Below are 8,374 nucleotides of genomic sequence, written 5' to 3' on the forward strand. Positions count from 1 at the left end.
TGCTGTTCGTATGAGATGACATGATCCCTCGGATCTGTGATTCCGCTGTAGGTTAGGTGCGCTGGCAGTCTTACTTTCGGTATTTCTTCCATGATCAGCTCGTCCGAGAAAGGGGATGACGTAGGAGTCATGATTCTTTTCCCGAGTCTAGCCCTGATGCCTTCGTTTGCCGAGGTTCTGTGATTAGAACGCTCGGGCGTACGATGGGGGCTAGGGGTTCGATCATGCCTCCTGTCTCTTCTTCTTTCTCGGCTACTGACCTCGGGTCGTTCGCCAGACCTGCTCGACTCACCTACCCCGAGTCTCGTATGGATCGAAGGTCTTAACCTTGAATGGACCGAGGGTCTCAACCTGCTGAGCACCGAGCTTCGGATCCGAGTGTTACGGGTAGTTGATTCGCTTTGGAGAGCTGTTGGAGTAGGCGATGGTCTCGCAAACCAATCTGGTTGCTGTTGTGCCCTTTTTTGGGTGTCCCACGTGCTTTCCATCCACCTCGACGTCAAGTGTGTACCTGTCAAGGGAAGGAGTTCTCGTTCGGGTCTGGACACTTCCACACTGGGTGGCTCGTTCAGCCTTCGCCTGGTCCTCCTCTCTTCTCTGCGGTCATTTGCCAGCCCTTGCTGCTTCTCATTGAAGAGGAAGTTTTGCATGATGGTCATGGCCGCAGTGAGCTCTTCCCTAGTTGGAATCGGAGGTCCTGCATTTGTGGCGGTCGTAGCTCTGCTTGGCTGTGACCTCGCCATCGATTGAGGGTGCCCCTCTTGGTCAGATTCTGAATCTGACCGCACCATCATATCGTCGTCTTTGTTGTTAACGACATCGTTCACCATTTTCGCGGAAAGAGGTGTTTGATGTCTTTCAAAGGCTTTGAAGTGTTCTTCCCCACAGACGGCGCCAAATTGTTCCGGTGTTGTAAAGATGGAAACAATGGGCTTCGAATGAAGGCCCTTTTGTATGTGTTGAAGATCTTGCTTGTTTGAATGAGTGGAGTCCGAATTCACCTGCACAATAGCAAAGTTACTAGCCTCGGGGGTGTTTCCGAGGAAAGCCCCTCCGATGCCTAAGTAAGAATGATGCTCGGATTCTAGAGAGAAGTTCTCTAGAAGAGTAGTCTTAAGGCGGTAAATTGGACGTACCTTGAGGTGTGAGCCTTGGCGGCCTATTTATAGTGTTTGCATAATAAATGCCCATAGGTCATTTATTGCTTTTGGGCCTTGGGCCTTGATGGATGGCTGACTAGCCATTGGTGGGTTTGATGCTGCTTGTTTAGAGCCATTGGGCTTTGGACTTAGTGGCCCAATTGAGAATCAATTGGGAGCCCAAACACAAGGCATTATCTAACACTTGGAGTATACATTAGTAATTAGTTGTTATATTTTCTTTGACATTTTTATAATTAAATGTGTCAATGGCAGGGTTTAACGATAGTAGCAGCCCATGTTGCACGACATATTTGAATGGCATGTTGTTATGTATTCCATACCAAGCACCCTGTCAAGACCCAAGTAAACACATCTTTTGGGATGGTTATCATCCGACCGAAGTTGTGTTTTCTAAGTGGGTAACTCAATGGATCCAAGACTCTTCTACTTGTTTTCCTATCAATTTCAAGCAGTTTGTTGAAGCTTAAATACATTTGACTAGTTTTAAACCCGTATAATGTCAATTGTTCTTTTAAACTTTTTAGTAGTAAAAGTTTCTTACTTTTAAACTAAACTGATGCAAATGGTCGTCATGTACGGTTTAACATTCTTCGCATATGTGCACTCTTGAATTATTAGAATTTGATTTCATTATATGCTTGATCTGTCAGTATTAGAAAGAAAATCCATAGCACTACAAGAAATTGTTCCATTAACGGTGGAAAATCTCGTCGCTAAAGTCAATAGTTGTCGGATTTCTTGACTCGAACCCATCATAAAAGGGGTTGTCATTAATTGATGGGAAATCCCATCGTAAAAGGCATATGTGACGGTTATTCCCGTCATTATATGGTTGTTAGCCCATCGCAAAAACCTTTTGCCACGGGATTTTGACCCCTCATTATTGGATTATCATTAATGATCTAGTTTCTATTAGTGTAGGCATACTAAGACAGAAGTGGAAGAGAGATTTCTTATTGAATTAATTACATTGTTGTTGGAAATTCTTGTTGGAAATGCAAAAGAAAAGAGTAGAAAAAGTGAAGGTTGAAAAGTTTCACTTTGATAACATACCAACTTTATTCCTTGTTTATATTTAGGGGTTTGAGTGTATTATTTGTTTGAGAAAGTGTGAGAGTGGTATGGGCGACACCTAACACACACGCACGCGCGAGCGCGGTCGAGTCGGGTCTTGCGATTTTGGGGAATTCGATGTGCGGGCTTGGGGTGGGTTTAGTGGGCCCATATATTCTTTTTAGCCGTCATCGGTTTGGTTAATTCTTGTTGTAACGATCAGGTGGATTGATATTGTACATGATTACCAGAAAGATAAATCGCACTCGATCACATTATCTCAATAAACCAATGTAGCCTTACGGATCGGACAACGTAACTCTAGAAGAAGGTTTTGTATACAACAAGACTCGGAGACAACATTAGTAACCCCTAGGTACTCGATCTGCTTCAGCACTAGATCGAGACAAATTAAGTAGGTTGTCGTTTCGACGACCAAAGATCAACTATGTACTAAATAAGTCAATGATTTCACAAAATAATATCTACGATTATACATGATTATTTTCTTTATCTATCAATCTCACAAATAATGGAATTCGAATTTTCAATCCATTTATCGTGTATGTGCATGTTTCATAACTTACGTTTAAAACTCAAAGATCACGTTAATTGCTAAGTTTAAGTACCCCTATGATCATACTCCGTATTTGTTATTGTAGGAATATAATTAATATAATAGATCGTACTACGTTTTTTTTTGGAGGGGGAAGAACAATATCATTAATAGTCAGCCATACGACATGTACAGTGATAAAATAGATCTGCACACAACATATTCAAATAAAATACATAACTGATACAATCAAAACAATTACTATTCTGCATCTTAGAGCACATCTCATACTGTTACAATCAAATAGCGTAATTCGTATACTTCCTTTGTTCTCTTTTAGTGGTGACATTTTTACTTTTACATTATTCATATATTATTCTTTGGACGACTTTGAAGATTTATACATAAACTAAAACAGAGTCATATAGGATCTTGTTATATTTATCTCAATTTATATTTTCAAAATATCAACTTTTTATAACTTTACTTGTATGCTATTAGAGATATTAATGATCAATGTGCATTAACAAGCGTAAAAGTCAAAACATTGCAACTACTAGAGAACGGAGAATTGAAAGTAGAATAAATGGAAGAAAACGAATAGTGTAACCACAAAACTAAAAATAAAGAAAAGGATGATGTGTTATTAATATTATTGTGTAAACTGAAATAATAATCTCATCAAAGTTGAGGACTTGCAAATAACTCAACCAAATGAAAATTTGAAAGTGGTTTTTTGACAAACCCCCCCACTTAGAATTTAGATAAATACATTAAAAAAAGGAAGAGAAAATTCAAGAAAAAATAAATGAACACAACAAAAACAAATAGATGAAAATATTGCGGCAAAAAAATGACCTAAAATCAGTTTCCATTCTCCTTAGGAACGGTTAACCCGGGAGCAGTAACGCTGCCACAGGGTTTAACACCAATCACTTTGACATTCAGGCAACCGCTAGTCGGGTTTCCGATAGTGCCATTAATGCTAACAACACCACCGTCGACGTTCACCGGCAATATTTCATCGAGGTTTCGAACAGCCGAAACAACAACGGCCATGACCAACATTGCCATTATCATCAACACCATAGACTTTTTCAAGTGATTTGCCATTTTGGTTTTCAGTTATTCTATATTGTTATAAATTAGTTTGATACAATATAAATTCTTAAATATTTACCCCTCAAAACCCCAACTATTTATATATGTAGGTTAAGGAGGCAAATATTTTATAAGATTTATTGGAATTATCAATTAACATCTGATCGAGATAGTAGTGCTCAAGTATAGTTGTTAGATAAATTACAAGTACGTCTGGAATGGATAACGACTTTTATTTTAATTTTTATAGAACTTTGATTTGTTCTTAATAATACATTAATTAGTAGTAATTAATTAAATAATAATACGTGATCAAATTGAAAATAAGTAATTGTATTATAATTAATTTTTAACAAACAAAACAGAAGAATATACAACTTGTAAGTTGTAAACGCTATTTTCAGATCAGAGGGAATATTTGCTAAGAGATGTCACTTTCTTGTTAATATTTTGATGCTCGATTTGCAGCCCCAAATTAATATCTGAAAAATCTTTAGGTTGTATACCGTTATACGTACGTGTAATAATTTTAATAATGTAAATAAAAATGATACGTGAATTCCACTTTCATAATGTTTAATTATGTTCAAGAGCCAGCAGTTAATTGTCTGGAACTGAAGATTATAAGTTCAAATTTAATTGACCTGTTATTAAATTTCAATAATGTAGGTATTGGTTTTTACTCCCGAATATGTCTCCCATGAGACTGTCATGCGTATGATTATTGATATCAGCATTTGACTCGAAACTATAACTATTTGATTGGAGAGTATAAAATATACGTAGTAGCTAGTTATTTAATCATATTGAGTTACTATTTCACACAAAAAAAAAATATTGAGTTACTATTTGATTAAAAAAAATATAACTATTTGGTAAGAATTTGGTCTTATTGTCTTATATATTATACGTATAAGGCTCTGTTTTATTAGACTTATTTTGTCTTATTTCAAACAAAATAAGTTCAAACAAGTTCAGATAAATCATATAAGTTCAGATAAGTTAAGTAATATTAAGTTTAGAAAAAATAAGAAATTCAGACCCATTTTCACTCAAAAATAAATTTATTTTAGATAAAATAAGTTCAGATAATTAAGATCAATAAAGTTCAGATAATTATCCTTCTACTTTGGACATTCACCATTGTTGCACAATGATATTTTCAAGTTAATAAATAATAATGATATCATTGTCCATCTTCTTCTACTATTGTACCTCGAACATTTCAGTTTCTGTTGACAATTGATCAAACACTGAACAAATTGAACAACCATGGCATGATTGGCACCACTAGCTTCAAACTTTATTTTGATACTCGGTTTTCGATCGCCAAAGTTGTCTCTTTGTTAAACCTTATAATGTAATTAGTAGGGGCTTAATGTTTAGTCCTAATAGCTACATTTAGGTTGTATATAAATACACACTTACACAGTAATACAAGGCAAGTAATACATATTCCTAACATGGTATCAGAGTAATCAAACCTTAACCCTAAAATCTAAATTTTTTTTTAATTCTCATATCATATTCGATGCATACAATGGAGGACAACAAGATTGATCTGTCTTCCCTGTTTTACCTAGGCGTCGGTGACCAACCTAAAAATCTGATTTGCCCCATATAGCCTTGAAGGGTGAGAAAAACTACCTTGCGTGGTCCAGGGCAATCACTTTGTCCTCAGGATCTCGTTGGAAATTCGTGTTTGTGAATGTCATCTCCAAGAAGAATCAAAAGAATCTCCTAGATTGGGTTACGATAAATTCCATGCTTGTTCATGGATCCTGCGGGCTATGGATGACAAGGTCGCCTCGACGATTCGATATTTCGATGATGCACGGAAGTTATGGCTATATTTGGAGAAGCGTTATGGCAAAGATAACTACCCTTCACTCTAATAATTGTGGGCTTCCATCCGTGCAAACAAACCAAAAGTAGTTCGGTTGAGGAGTACATATTATGTGACGTTGATGGGTCTATTTAATTTGATGATCTCAATCAACTCGATCAAGCCACCTCATGGTTGTGAGTATGCGAGTTGCAGCTGTGATGTTACATTAAAGTATGCCGCGGATAGGGATGAGGAGCGCCTACATGCATCAGTTTCTAATTGGTGTTGACGGCGACCTCTATGCGGTGGTGATTAGACCTGGTTATTGGACAGGGTAGTCCAATGGATATAGGGTTAAGGTCAAGTTAATAGGACTTTTATTGGGCAGGGCTCTTATTGGACAGGGCCTTTATTGGACAGGGTCATTATAGGGTCAAACTTATACTACAATTATTTTGAAAATTAAAATAGTAATGATACAAAAAATTACGTGTATAACTTCGTATTTACTTGTACTTGCACATGGCTCTTTTGTTTTTCATTTTTCATTGCTCGTTTATTGACCCGCCCACTAATGACCCGCTATTGACCCGCGATCCGCTTTATACCCGCCCATTATCGACCCGCTAAAAATGACCCTTTCAATACCCGACCCTCTTTTGACCCGCACCGACCCTAACCCGCCCCGCCCAATAACTAGGTCTAGTGGTGATCAAGGACCAACCTTCTTTCGCAGCAGCCCCCTGCTGACTTGGAGCATGCTTATGAGAATTTACTTCAAGAGGAGAACTCTCGTGGCATTGCTCGGGATGCGGTGGAAATGTCACACGACGCCACCCATGTCTCTGCTGTGCAAGCTGGTCATTGAAAGGGAGGCTCAGATCGACGTGATAAGTCCAAGCTTCTTTTCTCTCGCTGCCATAAAAGTGGCCATGCATGACAATAGCTCATGTTTTAAACTACATGGTTACCTAGAGCGGTGGCTGAACAAGTCTCGCATTGGTAAGTCATCTGGAAGGCTGCAGCAGACCTGTCTGGCCGTGGGAAGCAGCCCGTGTGTGCCAATGTTGTAGGCACTGGTTCCGGGGTGTCTGCCAGCAGTACCATGGAAGGTGGCAGTGGCTCACAAGCGTCTTTGGCCGATCTTTGGCCTGACCATGTTCAGGTGCTTCTTAATATAGTAAATCATTCTCCACCGGACCAGATGATTGGTGAGTACTTTTTTTCATCTTGGATTCTCGACACAGGTGCCTCTAATCATGTTATTGGTGATGACTCATGTTTAGTAGATGGTTGTTCGATTTCCTAATGCCCATGCATGCCAGTTGGGCTTCCAAATGGTGAAGAAGCTTTTGTTGGGAAAGATGGTCGCGTCGTTTTGGCCGTCGACTTAATTCTTGAACATGTTTTAGTTGTTCCCACGTACATTACGTTTCAATTTAATATCGGTGTCTCAGATGATTGATGAATCACGGTGTTATGTACGATTCACTAATTCTTTATGTGTTATACAGGACGGGACCAACGCTCGGGGAGCCTGATTGGAGCCGGTGAACGTTTGGATGGACTCTACTAATTTCTAAGGATACCTACAGTATGTGCGGTGATTGTCTCGGGCGTTTATGAATTTGAACTATGGCATAGGAGATTGGGGCATCCATCGGGAAAAGTAGTCAAGTTAGTTCTTGTTGTCACTGTTATTAGTGGTCGTAAAACTTTGAATAAAACTTGCATGTGATATTTTCCCACAAGAAAAACACTCTCGTTTTTCTTTTCCCAACAGTGATAGTAGAGCTAGTCGAATTTTTTAGATGATACACATGTACTGTGATTTATGGGGTTCGTATCGCACTCCCTCTAGTTGTGGTGCACATGATTTCTTAACATTGGTAGATGATTATTCAAGAGGTGTTTGGTTTATTTGTTGCATGATAAAACTGAAATTTATTCCGCATTTTGTTCAAATTTTTTCAATGCTTGAACGTCAGTTTGAGGTGTCTTTTAAAGTAGTACTACCTCGACTTCTATAAATAATCTTTAGTTTTTACTACCTCCGCTCCCGAAGCTTTTTACATTTTGTTCAAAGTATGGAAACTATGACCCTAAATTCTCGCTATTATATACGAAGTAAATGCATTAGAGTATTATGGAGTATCATGGTTTATCGTGTTAGATTTGTCTCGATATGTATTGTCGAAATAATCGTGTTAGATATATTAATGATTAAACATTGTATGAGAATCTGTGTAAATAGTGACGTAGATAGTACATATTATGTTTGTGGGGTGAAAATAAATATATATAAAAAACTAATTAAAACAGAAATGGTAAAAATCCAGAACGTTAAAAGGAATAAAATGATGTACGTAGTGATGGTATTAATATCATAACGTCGTCCCAAATTAAAGATAGGAACGAAGCAGCTGAAAATGATGGTAACAATCGAACAGTTCAGTTGCCATCATTTGAAGGATCGGAAACGGAAGCAGTTGCGACGCTGCCGCAGATTTTGACACCACCAACGACTTTGACATTTACACAACCATTAACGGGTGGTTCGTCATTTCCAGCCGGGGCAGTGGCACTAACAATATCAGTATCCACTGCACCCGACACATTTGCTGGAAGTTGTGCTGGAAGTTTTACTAATTCCAGGTTTGGATCACCCATCAC

The sequence above is a fragment of the Spinacia oleracea genome, chromosome 6 (assembly GCF_020520425.1).
Source record: "Spinacia oleracea cultivar Varoflay chromosome 6, BTI_SOV_V1, whole genome shotgun sequence".
In the NCBI taxonomy this organism is placed as follows: domain Eukaryota; kingdom Viridiplantae; phylum Streptophyta; class Magnoliopsida; order Caryophyllales; family Amaranthaceae; genus Spinacia; species Spinacia oleracea.